This window comes from Pseudorasbora parva, chromosome 24, assembly GCF_024679245.1.
Source record: "Pseudorasbora parva isolate DD20220531a chromosome 24, ASM2467924v1, whole genome shotgun sequence".
NCBI lineage: Eukaryota > Metazoa > Chordata > Actinopteri > Cypriniformes > Gobionidae > Pseudorasbora > Pseudorasbora parva.
The window spans coordinates 9,773,820-9,789,441 of record NC_090195.1 but is presented as its reverse complement, the minus strand read 5'-3'; positions in this window follow the sequence as shown (position 1 = coordinate 9,789,441).

Sequence of the window (15,622 nt, the reverse complement as noted above, 5' to 3'; positions counted from 1 at the left end):
ATAAGTCAATATTTTCATTTTCATCCATTTGATTGTCATTTACAATGCTTTTTGGATTGTATTTCTTTCCCTTTATTAAGTATATAACTTGCACCTTCCTCTTTTTGTAAAATTCTCAAATACATGCTTCAAAATGAAGGTTTGTAATGTGATTCACCTCATAACCGGTTGGTTTGGTTGAAGGCATGTAACTCTTTAATGTAAACTTTTTTTAAATCCCTGAAGGCAAAATGAAAAAAACAAAACAAAAAAACGTACAGAACCAAGGTTACTGAAAAAGTACACTGTTGCAATCTATTAGGAATCACGCATTTAACGCGACTCTGTTTTGACTGATTCATGACGACATCTTTTTTTTTTAATGGGATGTGCTGGGGGGGAAAATGATCTCTCATTTTGCTCCAGCATGTTTTTACTATTTGTTAGCAGCTGTGCAAGAGCATTTTTTTTTGCAGATTCATCTAAAAGGTTTTACACGTCAGAATTCGTCCTCTAGAAGGTAGACCGTTTCACAGAATGCCGCATCTTTATGCTTGACTGTGGACAAACACGAATTCCGCAGCTTTACCCGGAAGGATGCTGGCAAACATCATAATGTGAAAAAAAAAAATCTATAACATCCTGAGCAAAGTGACACCACTGCAGTTTTTTTTCCTCCCTTGAGCTGTACGGAGGAAACATCACAGGCACATTGAGGCCACAGTTGCCGTTTGATTGATGTGTCAAACTGCCCATCTAAAAAGACTTTGCCTCCGGAGGATGGCCTCTTTGTTGAATCGCAGAATCGGTGGCTTTGATTGGCTGGGCTGAATGGTTTAGCGTGTGTGTGTGTGTGTCTGATTCTTTCTCACTATTCCACATTGTTATTCAGTGTCATCTGTCTTACTGTTTAGCAACTAGCTCAACATTTTAAGTGATTGTGACACTATATTGCTAAAAATACTCCTTTTTTCCCAGTTTGTAAATATGCATTAGCTCAGGGTAAATATGCACATGCTCCATATTTGTAATGCTGTGTTAAAAAGTGAGCATCTGCTGACTCATTCATCATGTAAAAATTCACTTTAATGACTAACCCCCCCCCCCACGCCCCAACCCAACAGATTCATTTCTAATATTCCTGCAAATACGTTAATGCCAAGCAAAATCGTTTATTTTGAGAAATCTGCGCTCAGAATAGCTGGCGATGTCTGATGGCAATCAACCACATATTAATTAAGGCACAATTGCTGAGTCAATGAAAGAGGCTGGTTAAATATTGATGTGTCTTAAAGGCCCATCACGGGAGACGGACAGCCAGGGTGATGGGACGATGGCCACAGGCACAGCTCACGTCTTCTTATAGCAGTGCTGTGCTGAGTGCTGCTTTGGTGTTGAATACAGAGAGAAAAACTCTCCTTCTTTCGCTGCAGCATCCAGCAAGTACAGCTTTCATGGACACAAAATGTGTAAGGCTAACAAGCTCATTAGCAGATTTGCCGTCACAGCAGGACACTGTAATGTATGTAGAGAGCTTCTAGTTTACTGTCAGTTTATGGCTTAATCTACATCTCAGTTGTGGTTATTGGCGATTCGGTTCACTCTGCAATTCACTATAATTTATGGACACTTGGTGGCCATATTGGTAGAGTCTCCAAAGAGCTTTTTCCAATCATGCAAGCACAGTTTTGAATGGGGAAAGGCAAAATCTGACAACAAATGTATCCATAAATTGTGCAAAAATCATGCCAATTCAAAAGCAGTATTGCATATACTTTCATTGAGAAAGCAATCCCAGAATGCTTAAATCAGCTGAAGCTGGTTTGGCTGTCTGCTCTCTTAGTTTCGCCAGGTTGGTTTGTGGTTTTAGAAAGGTTTTGGGCATTTGCCAGCTGAACTCTTGGAGAGACTACAACTATAACTGCTTAAACTACATAAGTCAGCAAACCAGTTTAGATTGAGCTAAACCTTGTTTTTTTTTTGTTTTTTTTCAAAATGTTGGATACGAACAAAAGCACCCTTGATATATGTATGTGTGTGTGTGTGTGTATATATATATATATATATAAAAATAACTTTTTCCACAATATAACAACAAATAGTTGTCTAAAATGTGTTGTACATCTTATTTTATGCTTATTAGAGTACTGAGTCTGTATCTTAGCAATATGCTAAAGTAAATATCAGATGAAGTTTCTGTGTGGAGCAGTGTTGTTTTGAACTAAAATTAAAAGTATTAAAAATTGTTATTTAAATAAATTTGAAATAAAATCTAAATATTAGGTGAAAATTAAATCTTAACTTATTGTTTGCCTTGGTAACTAACTAAAATACAAAAGTTGAAGTTGAAGTACTTTATTGTATGTGTTCAGTTTTTTTTTTAATGTATTTTTGTTTATTGTTAAGCAATTTAAGCTCAGGAAGAGCGGTTTATTTTAAACAAACAAACAAATAAATAAATAAATAAATAAATAAATAAATAAATAAATAAATAAATAAATAAATAAATAAATAAATAAATACCGATCAGGGATAACTATGACCTAATGTTGTGTTGGTCCCCTTTTGCTGAAGGTGTGCTATGGTATCTGGCACCAAGATCCTTAGCAGTAGATCCTTTAAGTCCTGTAAGTTGGGAGGTGGGGCCTCCATGGATTGGACTTGTTTGGTCAGCACATCCCAATTTGGAATTTGGAGGCCAAATCAATACCTCAAACTCATTGTTGTGCTCCTCACACCATTCCTGAACCATTTTTGCTTTGTGGCAGGACACATTATCCGTTACCATGAAAGGGTGTACATGGTCTGCAACAATGGTTAGGTAGGTGGCACATGTCAAAGTAACATCAACCCAACCCAAGGTTTTCCAGCAGAACATTGCCCAAAGTATCACACTGCCTCCGCCAGCTTGCCTTCTTCCCTTTGTGCATCCTGGTGTTTTCCAGGTAAGCGACACACGCTCACGTGCGCACATTGGCGCTTTTGGTGGTGGACAGGAGACAGCATGGGCACCTTAACTGCTCTGCGGCTATGCAGCCCTATACACAACAAACTGTGATGCACTGTGTTCTGACACCTTTCTATCAGAACCAGCATTAACTTCTTGAGCCTTTTGAGGCCGTGTGGCCCGTGTGGATCAGACCACATGGGCCAGCCTTCGCTCCCCACATGCATTAATGAGCTTTGGTGTCCCAATACTTTTGGTAATATAGTGTGTATATGTATGTATATATGTATAAAAGACATGACAAAGAAAAACCTATACAATTGCTCAAATAAAAATGAAAAATAAAAAAAATAAATAAAAAAAAACTGGTGAGGAGTGCCATTTGTTTGACTCAATATGTAGAGTAGCTAAATTGATTACTTGTCAGGTTCCATTTCAGTTCGAATCATACCTTAAAAGGCAAATGTCTACGTTGGCAGCAAACAGCAGGACTTTTTTTTTTTTTACATTTTGTTTAGACCGCCTATCATCTTTCTGCATTGCAACATGAGAAGCCTCATACTCTGCTACATATAAACAAAAAAACAAAAACATACATGTTTTATTCAGAATATGTAGTATGCAGTCCATATGGCTCCATTTATGCTTCAGTCTGAAACAGGTAAACTAAGAGGTGCTCATTTACATTCAGATAAACCTTTGTTTTGGGCTTTTCTACATGATTGTGGCGATGTCTGATGTGAGTGTGGCATATCATAACATATGTATTGTTTATTTGCTTTGTGTTGCATAGTGTGTGTGTGTCTGAAGATTGATTCATCTGTTCTCCTGAGTCTACCATTTAGGCCAAAGCAATCCTGCTCTCTCCTGGGAAGGACCCGAGAAAGAGACACATAAATAAGAATGTTTTACTTCCCTTTGGGATGGCAAACACTTGGCTTGGCTATTTTTTGTGAGTTCATACTGCTCTAGCAGTATATATCCAAGTATAGATTCTCTCACCACTAATGGGCTCTTAGTGCTGTTAAAATCCACCCTAGTCATGCTTCGCTTTGCAGGGTTGTTTTACCGCTCAGAGACACGAGGCTTATGGTAATGTTAACTAAAGACTTTGTCGATTAAGTTACAGTAACAGGTCTAGACTCGCTGCTGATTGCGGGCAGTTTGTGACACAACCAATCAGCTTGATTGATTGGGTCTCTCTGCGCTCTCGGGCAAGCTGATTGGCATGTTAACGACATCAGCTCGAAAAGTGGCAAAGTCAGACTTGAGTTTCATGACAGTTAGCTGACCGACCTAAATGTTTAGGGCAGTTTTGGCTTCTTTTTGTTGTTGGTATAATGCTTAATAGATCAGATGCTTAATTTCTTAACTGTCCCATTCGTGAAATAATGATAGCGACATCTTTTCTGTGTATTTAGCCCTATTCAAGCTTGATCGATCGAATTATATAATCCAACAAACATTTCAGCGTTCATATATAGGCGCAGACAAACACTGAAAACTCTTAAACAGTCAATTAGATGGTTAAATGACCCATCGGAAAGATAAATGCATAACACAACATAAAAATCCATCAGCATCAGTCCCAAGCAAGGCAGATAATTGCATTAGCCTTTGAGTGGACCCATCTGTCCATGGCTGGTGTGAATCCTGACTCGTGAAATAATAAATCAGAGGGAACGCAATTCTGTCAGGTGTTTCGAAGACTCGGGCCACGGCGATTTGCGTGCCGTGGGGTCCACTACTACCTTGAGCGTGCAAGCATGACAACAACAGATGCTTTTTGTCTCTCCGTCCCCCACGGCTTGTCTTTTGTTTGTCCTTGACAGCTGAAAAAGCATGAAGGATTCCCTTTGTTCAGTCAAGTGCAGTCACTAACTATTGCGAGACACCTCCCTCCTGATGAACGGTATGGAAATGGGCATCACAGAGTCGGATAAATGTTCCCGAATTTCACTTTGCCAAGATTTTATTGTAATGAGCATTCATGTACAGTCGATAATTAGCAGAAAAGTAGTGTTCAGTGCTGTTTTTGTCATACCATTTTTTGTTTGTCCTTGTTATATTGTGAGATATATAATAGGTAGTGGGTTTGGGATGTGGGAATGTCTCTTAAGTTTTGACCTTTCATGGGACGTGTACCCAGTCAGGTTTGTAAACATGTCACGTGACCTGCCGAGTTGGCTTCTGCCTCATGTGGCTTCAACTAAATTACATAGAAAATGTTTAAATTGTTACTTTTTATCACAATTATCTTTTATAATCTTTAAAATTTCAAGATGCTTGCAATTACGAATTTAAAAAACTTGCAATTACGAATTTATATCATACAACTCTGAGGGAAAAAAGTCATAAGTGTGAAATGTTAAATAGAAAGAGACAAAGAAGAATTTTTTTTTTTAATTTGGTGGTGGAAACAAGCTTCTATATGGTTAAACTCGCAGTATGGTTAAATAAAGCAGCTTAACTGTTTTAAACATTAATAATCATGTGTTTCAAATCAGTATATTTGAATGATTTCTGAATAATCATGTGATAATGAAGACTAGAGTAATGATGCAGAAAAAAAATCAGCTTGGCTTCACAGGAAAAAAAATGCATAATATAAAATATAATTATTATTAAAACTGAGAACAAATTTTTTTTTTTTTAATTTTTTATTGTTTTTAAAAAAAATTTTTTTTTATCAAGCATAAAGAAACAGAACAGGGAACAAAATTCTAGGTCTATTTCTAGTTGGGAAATCATCCTTTTGGGACTCTTGGCAAACAATATTTGCATTAATTTGTGTCAGATATAGTATTAACCCTTGTATGGTGTTTTCATTTTTTATCGAAAGAAAACTGATACGATTAATTATATTTTCAAACTGAGACTCATTGGCCTTGGCTCATTTTCTGTGAGGATTATTTATCAGAACACATTTTCAAAGACCACACGTTGTACACCCCCCCTACACATTTATATTACACACAGGATGTTCGGGTCCACTGGACCCGGGGCTAATAAAAGTGTGGAACTTGTAGGTCCTGTGTACCTTTACTCTGTCCTCCTCATGTCAGGGCCTGCTGTTAGTGTGTGTGTTCATGTATATGGTTTATGAGGACACAAATGTGTATAATGACATGGATTTTACAACGTAAACATGGTATATGACGACATCTTTGTCCTCATACTAAAACATACTAAATGGTGTTTTTTGAAATTCAAAAATTGCCAAAAGTTTTCTGTGATGGGTAGGTTTAGGGGTAGGGTTAGTGTAGCATGATAGATTATACAGTTTGCACATTAGAAAAACCAGTATTCCTGGAGAGTACCCATACACCACATATCCAAGTGTGTGTGTGTGTGTGCGTGCATGCGTGTAAGAGAGAGATTGTGTGTAAGTGTGAGAGAGTAGCTACAAGAGTGAGTTTCGTTTCTACCACCGCCGTTCCCACACGAGGTTGCAATTCTTAAATGTGATCTAACAAAGGTAAAGAGAAAATATTAACGATATATGGTGTTTATATTGCTTGTAATTGGGATGAAGTAAACATCTGTTGAGTATTTTAACATAACATTTTTGATTGAGTTGAATTAAAAACCCAAAAATGCATCGGGCAGACCCACAAACACTGGCTGAGTAACAAAAATATGAACACCACACAAGGGTTAATAGCAATTTTGCTCTTTCTAATTATTGGGGGGAAATGGCCCCCCAATGTCTATGGTGGTTACGGCCCTGGCTCCACAACCTTGTGTCATTACAGATAGATGAGATTAATTTCCTCTAAACACCACAAAGGAGATGTTTGGCAAACTGTCATTGGTCACCAGTGGCTGTCAAGGTCCAAAAATGATAAAAAAGCAACACCTTTTTCATTAAATAAACAATAGCAGTATTCTTTTTCTTGCTCAGAATAAACCGGGGGTGTTTTTTTCAGTTGCAACCCTTCAGTTGTTAAAAGCAAACAAACAAACAAACACATTTTTTTGTTCTTTTTGCACAAATGTATCACTTTTTGTATATTCCAGCCAAATTACACAGATGCCAACATGGACAGGTTGCATGAAATACCCTCATGCTTGAACTCCATTAGCAAAACATCCCAGACTACATTAAAAATGTCAACAAGGTCATAGTTTGTGCCAGTCATAATGTGTTTTCTGTCTTGAATTATTGTTACCAGAGAGTATAAAACCATCCAAATTAAATTTTGTTATAAACATTTTTGCTCATCATTTGACGTGTTATTTAAAATCTGGGTTGTGAAGCAAAACAACTGAAGACCACTGTATGTTATACTTTCATATTAAAATGTTTTTTCCCTTCACTTAGCAATGTGTGGCACTTTGACAGAAAGCTAAAGCTGTCTCCATTATGCTTGGCCTCATTCCTCATTGCAAACAAGCGCTGCCATCTATTGATCAGGGCCTGCCACAAAACTGATTAGACACCTCTCCCTGCTCTCTGACTGCCAAATCAATCTGCCTACTATCAGCTCATATAAAGATATCAGCTGACGCTCTGCATTAACTAGCACACAGCGCTTACATTAGCTGGTACAGATGAAGGTGAAGGGGACATATTTTTTTAGCCTGAGGCGGCGTCCGTATGTAATTAACTCATAATCTCTCACAGGGATTGTTTTGAATCACCTTCCGGTTCCATTAACTTGTTTATTTTTATTATGTTACCATATTTGCTGGAGATTTTGGAAGGGCATTTGGCGTGGGCTGGGTTAGTCTGCGTGTGTGTGTATGCTGTGGTTTACAAAGAAGTTAATATGGTACTGTTTGCATCTCTCTGGTTTTCATGTGGTCCATATGGTGACTACTGCGATACTGTGGGGGGAGAGAAAGAAAGAAAGTGGTATGATGGCCAGCACTAATGAAACAGCCCCTGCAGTGTAGACACATAGCTACCTGAGCTGATTCATTGGATGACTCAGACAGCACACATCCTGTGAGATGGCAGTGAGCTTGAACAGAAATCACTCTACTGTATCCTGCTCATTAACTTACTGTTGTACATCCCCGTGCAAAGGCTGGAAATTAAACACGCAGAGCAGTAGGCATTGTGCATATAGCGGGGTGTACTGATCTTTTTTTTAAAATGCGTTTAGATGCTAATCTAGTTCGGATGTCATTAAAGGCTCGTGCAAAGATCTGAACCGAATCTGATACGTGTCCATGATCCTTCAGAAATCATTGTTAATTCAGAACAATACGTTGCTTCAGAATAATATGCTGATTTGGTGCTCATGATGTATGTCTTATTATCAATGCTGAAAGCAGTTGTGCTGTTTAATATTTTTGTAGAAATTGGGCAGTTAAGGCATTAAAAATGTGCTCATGCTGAATAAAAGTATTGATAAAAAAATAAATGCCTGACCCCTAACTTTTGAATGGTAGTGCATGTAAAAGGCATTGTCATTATTTTATATGATCATTATTATGATATTGTAGCCTGACAAGCCAGACCCACATCAAGATGTTTGGTCTGGAAACTCACCATTGACGGCTCAATCCGAGGGGCGGGATAAACGGTTGTCTTTCAAACTCCCTCTGCACGCGATAGGATAGCGCTACAACCAACCAGTAACCTAGAAATCTAGACGCACCCTAGCGGCAGCAAATTTAATCTGCCCACAAGTGTCATCTAGGAACTCTCAATACCCTTCTGAGCTGTATTCCTCACAATCTGGACGGGCCAATCACATCGTGTATAGAGTCGGTGGGCGGGGCCATAATGACGACGGCCGAGTTGCGTGTGCTTCAGTTGTCTAGTAAACACAGAAACTGGCGAACGGCGGCGGTCTTTCGAATCAGCTTTGACCGCGACTCTGGAAGACTTGGAGTTAAGCTTTTCTCTGAGAAAAGAACAAAGAACAGCACTGAAGTCATTCATAAAAAGGGAAGATGTGTTCGGAGTTTAGCCGACCGGATACGATGAATGTTTAATCTATCAACAAGCTCTGTTTCACCTTCGTTGCTCTGGTTGGTGTAGTGCTAATCTCCGAACACATCTTCCCTTTTTAAGAATGACTTCAGTGCCGTTCTTTGTTCTTTTCTCAGAGAAAAGCTTAACTCATGTCTTCCAGAATCGCAGTCAAAGCTGATTCGAAAGACCGCCGCCGTTCACCAGTTTCTGTGTTTACTAGAAGCACGCAAACGCAACTCGGCCGTCGTCATTATGGCCCCGCCCGCCGACTCTATACACGATGTGATTGGCTCGTCCAGAGTGAGGGGGATACAGCTCAGAAGGGTATTGAGAGTTCCTAGACGACACTTGCGAGCAGATTAAATTTGCTGCCGCTAGGGTGCGTCTAGATTTCTAGGCTAATGATATTGCCAAATTTTCTACTTTTATTTAGCTCGCTGGTTTGGAAATGCAAATGTATTTTGCACATATAAGGACTTATCTTTGTTTACTTTATGAACACTTCCATACATTTCTAACCACTAAATATTATATTGTAATATGAACTATTCGTATAGCACTGGAGACATGTAAATGAGATGATCTCAGGATTCATGTTTTAGATTAGATAGATTATTTGTAAATGAGATAATCCTGTATAAGGATTCATGTTTTATAGATGGATTTGTCAAGTCTTACTTTCACTGCACAAAAAGGAGTTGAAGTCGACGGTTCTGTCTGCTAAGAGAGCTCCAAGACACCCTTCGACTACAAAGGCTGTTGAATATTTCAGCAATTCAGCGTTGTCTGATGTCATGCAGACTAGTGTCATGCAAAACTACAGATTTACATTGATTTATATTCACATCAGTGAATATAAACATCATATTTCTGAAAAGACAGACTCTATTACGTGTTTGTATTTATCCATATTATCTGCTGCTGGAGAGACAGGAATGGGTGTTACTGACAGACAGGCGGCTTGTGTTGTCATTCTCTGTCGCTTGTTTTCTCAGTACCTACTTATCTTACTTAACTGAAATCCAGATTGTTTTTGCTGTTGTTTGAGAATCATGACTAGCCTGTTACTACAACATTGGCTTAAACAATGGTGTGAGTTTGGGACTGTTTGTCGAAACCAATAGCAGATGGGAGTATATATTTGGGAAACATGTTTGAAAACTTTTGCAGTTTTTTGGCTCAGAAGAGTTAACATAAACCTAGGGGTCTCTGATTGATATAGTTCATTATTATGTCATTTTTACCTGTCCACAAATGGAGACAGCTCCGTATCATCGTCTGTTCAAAATGTAACCAGTCAAGTGACAGGCCAGCAGGTGTCTTGCTGATGTGGATGGCTGTAATTGAGAAAGAAATATGCAGGGAGAGAATGCAGAAATAGGGGACTGCGTCTGTCTCTGGAGGGTGTGATCCCACGTAATTCCCACCTAGCTCTGATCGGCCTTTGTGTGCAGCCCCCCCGGTCGCCTATTAAGAACTGTTCGGCTAGCTGTGGGGAGTCTGGATTCATTACTGAAGTTGGACACAGACAGAGGCGAAGTTCACCTCATTCTTCCTCTTCTTTCACTGCAGGTGGAAATTCGTATATAAAGTGGACATACCTGCAGTGTGCTCTGGTGTGGAACTGAGATGCAGTGGTTAGTGAAGCAGAGCAGCACGATATTAAGATCTTTGAGCTGAACAGACTGTACCTACAGCTGCCTAGAGACAATCGCCCACGGAACTGACCTGAATTACCTCCAAAAAGCCCTCATAGCTCCTTCAGACTCAGCTTTCTTAAAAATTGGCTGTCAGACGATTCAAAATTGTAGTTTAGGTAAATAGATTGTATGCCAACTGCCAAGTAGTCTGTTTAAAATTGTATATACATTTTTTTAAAAATGAATGAAAAATATTCATTATTAAAATGAATAAAATGTTTTAATAAATATAAAATTAAAATACAAAAAAATATGCAAAGTTCTACAAACAATACCCCATAATGAATATAAGAAGTTTTTTGAAAGCTTTGCAAATTTATAAAAAAAATAAAATAATTGTACGTAAGTATTCACAGCTTTGACACTCGAAATTAAGCTCAGTTGCATCCTCATTTCCTCTGATAATCCTTAAGAGGTTTCCGCAACTTAATTGGAGTCCAACTGTGGTAAATGCAGTTGACTGGACATGATTAGGAGAGGCACACACCTGTCTATATAAGGTCCCACAGTTAACTCTGCATGTCAGAGCAAAATCCAATCCATGAAGGGTACAGAAAAAGTTCTAAAGCATTGAAGGTTCCAATGAGCACAGTGGCCTTCGTCATCCACAATGACTCTTCCTAAAGCTGGCCATCCTGGACAAACTGAGGAATTGGTGGAGAAGTCAGGGAGGTGAACACGATGGTCACTCGTACTCCTTTTCCACCAAGGCAGTGCTGGTGCTGATTTGGAGCCAGAGCCTAGTTTCAAATCAGTTCTTTGTCTTTCCACACCCAAAGCACCAGCTCCGAACCAGAAAAATTGGTTCTTAAGTAGCACCAAAACATTGCTGGGCTGGGAGTAAAAACCGATTGCGTCAGCGGCTAGGGGCGGGGTGACCGTGACCAACAAGACGAACACAAACTTGTGAACGCCATTTTATAAATAGCAGCTAATCAAGCTAACAGCTGCTCGATTGTTATCTCTGTCAACACAAATCATTGTGAGCTGCACGAATGTGTTGGATTTGCGGTGTTTTGATGACGGCCCATGCTGTGCAGCCCGATCACCATATGACATCAAAGTACAGCAAGAGCAAACGACTCTTTATGCTTTTGAATCGCTCTTGTGTTATTTATATATTGTGCAGATCAGTCCGCGCAGCGCAGATGCATTTCGAACAAGCCTGGTGTGTTTGTGTTTCCTGCTACTGCGCTATCGTTGCTGGGAAAGATAAGACTTATACAGTGACGTAAAACCTGGCTCTGTGGTGGCTCTCTAGCCTGTGGAAAGCGAAAAACGGTTCTTAAAGGCTCGTCAGTCGAGCCAACTTAGAACTGACACTAGCACTGGCTCTAAACTAGCACCTGGTTCATTCTGGTGGAAAAGGGGTATCTGACAGAGCTCCAGCATTTCTCTGTGAAGAAAGGAGAACCTTCCAGAAGAACAACCATCTCTGCAGCACTCCACCAATCACAAACCACCTGGCCAATACCATATCTATTCTGGTGGCAGCATCATGCTGTGGGGATGTTTTTCAGCAGCAATAATGTACAGAGACATCCTTGATTAAAACCTGCTCCAGAGCGCTCTGGACCTCAGACTGGGGCGAGTCCTTGTCCAACAGGGCAACGACCCTAAGCACACAGCAAAGATAACAAAGGAGTTGGTATGTGACAACTCTGTAAAAGTGTCCTAGAGTGACCTAGCCAGAGCCCGGAACCAGATTGAGTATCTCTAGAGAGATCTGAAACTGCTACATATATAGATTAAAAAATCCCTTTTGCTGGCAAAACAGGCCTGACCCGCCGAGACATGGACTCCAGTAGACGTAGACCCTGAAGGTGTTCTGTGGTATCTGTCAGCAAGATTTTAGCAGCAGATCCTTTAATTCCTGTTTGTTGTGAGGTGGGCCTCCAGGGGTCTGACTTATTTGTTCAGCACATCTCACAGAGGCTCAATTGGATTAAGATCTGGGGAATTTGGAGGCCAAGTCAACACCGCAAACTCATTGTTGTGCTCCTCAAACCATTTCTGAACCCTTTTTGCTTTGTGGCAGGACGCATTATCCTGCTGAAAGAGGCCACAGCCACCAGGGAATACTGTTTCCATGAAATGGTCTACACACACACACACACACACACACACACACACACACACACACACACACACTGAATGAGATATGACTGGGTTGGGAACCAAAAATGTATTTCAATTCTGGAAATGGTTACTTAAGTATTGGTTACTTGTTGTTGTAAAATTACTTTTTTTCAATGATTGCTAAAATGTTTTCCAAAAAGACAGAATAAATGTTTTCCAGTGTTTTTTTTTCTTCGCAGTTTCATTTTACTTTACATATTTTTAAATAGCCTTTATGTCAACTCTATCAACCCTGCCTCAAACTTATCCTTGCTGCAAACAGCCATGACAGTTTTGCTTAATTTAAGCTACTCAGTTACTTGTTAGAAGACATTTTTGTCAAACATCACAAGACCATTTTCATTATGCAGTAAAACCCAAAAATGGCACAGGCATTAAAGACCATCATCTTTTGTCTCCTCCTCTAAATCTGGTAGGAAACGGTATTCATTCTGTCTGTGGGAATGAGGAGCTCGAAATATATCAATAAATTATTTAAAGAGCTGTTTTTCTCTGTGCAGTCATTTACAATTCTATATTTAACATCCGTTTGTTTGAGCATTATGGCTCATAGATATATCTTCATATCCCAGAAACACCCCAGCAAAGACAAAATGATGAACTGTCTGCTGTCTGACATATTTAACTTCCTGAAATATTCAATTGCCTTTTTAGTCACAAGCTGTCTTGGAGTCAGTGTAAACCTCCTCTGTTGCACAGAATTGTCGACTTATTTTCATTCTTGTCTAGCAATCATACACGCCTTGACATAAAATAAATGCATACAATATCAATGCAAAACATGGCATAAACCTATCTTCATGCCAATCACGGTTTCAAATGTTATGATAATATTTAAATATTGTAATATTTGGTCGCAGTGTTTGAGTCAATTCTGACAATCCAAAAAAAAAAGGACAATATATAATCATTTGTATGTGAATTTGGTATTTTTTCACATTTTTATTGGTTGTGCTTTGTTTTTACCCTGGTCCTACCATACCATACCTACATATCATTTGTACAGAGAGTCTGGCCATACTCCATTGACAAGCGTTTCTTGAAGGCGGGTAAAACTATTGGATCTGCCCAGAGAGACTCTGGATCTTCCATAACCAATCGGTAACGTTTGGTCGTGATCTATGTCAGTTTCAAACTAGTGCACAACATCAATGTCATCCTTCTCAGCCACTCCCTCTATTCGCTAATTGAACCGGTTAAAATTTAAGTAAGTAAGTAAAATTTATTTGTATAGCACTTTTCATAGATACAAATCACAAAGTGCTTAAAAAAAAAAAAAAAAAAAAAAAGAGGAAATGCACAACATAAAATAATAATAATAATAATTTAAAAAAAAAACATTACAGTTCTAGTCAAAATAAGTAACAAAAACAATAAGTATAAATGAAAATAAACAGAAATACACAAAAGACCAGCCAAACCACCCTCTAGATAAAAGCCTCTTTAAATAGAAGAGTTTTCAACTGTGTTTTAAAATGTTCCACTGAGTCCAGGCAGCTTAAGGAAGAAGGCAATGCATTCTACAGTCTAGGTGCCACAGCTTGAAATGAACGGTCCCCTCATGTTTTAAAGGGGGGGTGAAATGCTGTTTCATGCATACTGAGCTTTTTACACCTTTAAAGACTTGGATTCCCATCCTAAACATAGACAAAGTTTCAAAAACTAATGTTGGACGTTTGATGGAGTATTTCTGTGTCAAAAATACTCCTTCCGGTTTCTCACAAGTTTCGGCGAGTTTTTTTCGAGTATGGGTCTAATTGACGTTAAATAGAGCGGAAGGTCCTTGTATGGGCTGTACGGGCTCTTCTCCCGGAAGGGTGCGCGCGCGCGTAACTAGAGGGAGAGAGAGGAAATGCACGCTGTAAACAGTCTCTCAGGTGCAGATCCAGTCCTCCGTGAACACTTATGTCGCGCTCCGGGAAGGCAGCGCTGCATTTGAACCGATTTGAACGCAGAAATGACGGGAAGCTTCAAGGCATCGCTTCAGTCGCGTCGCAAAGTGGATTTCCACGGTCACTGCTGTCACAGGACTTCACCAAATCATACCAAAGAAGTGTGTTTTTGACAGAGCGGTCCTGCTTTGGAAGATGCCGGTGAGTAAATCAACTTCAAATGTCTCTGCTATTGGCTACCGTCGCATGAGTAAACATCAGTAAACGATACGATCGCGTGCTTCGTCATTCAAATGCGCTAACGGTTACTCCATTGTTGTTCTGTATAACGTTACACTAGTCTGACGTGCAAAACCGTTCTGCTTGCTACTTCTAAGGTCTAGTCGCATACAATAGTCCATAAACCGAATCATGTCCTCATACACTGCGAGTAAAGACACAGAAATGTGGAGAGGCCATTAAATACAGTAACTTACATACCACAGAGACGGACGTCCTGATGTTGCCGTTTCTCCTGTTCAGTTTATTTCAGCCTCAGATTTGATTGAGGATCATTATCTGTATTAGCTGAGATAGATGGGTTTCTCCACGCTTGAGGACGTCACCGCTTTGCGCGCTTGTGATTTTTTAGCTCCGCCCAGACGATACGCCTCCAGGCGCTCGTTTTTTTCCGGAAAGACTCGGTACAGCCCATATTTCTTTTATAAATATGATAAAACTAAAGACTTTTCGGAGATATGAAGGATGCAATACTACTCTATAGGTACTCAAGATTGACATGAGATTGACTGAAGCTGAGTGTTTCACCCCCCCTTTAAAGTGTGTGTGGGGGGCAACTAAAAATCTTTGACCTGTTGATCTTAGACTACGTGAAGACGTACACAGCTGTAACAGGTCAGATATGTAACAAGGCACCTGTCCTTGTAGGGCTCTAAAAGTAAGAAACAAAATTTTAAAATGCATTCTAAATTTCACTGGTAAACAATGAAGGGAAGCTAAGATCGGTGTGATGTGTACTCTTTTACTGGTGTGAGTT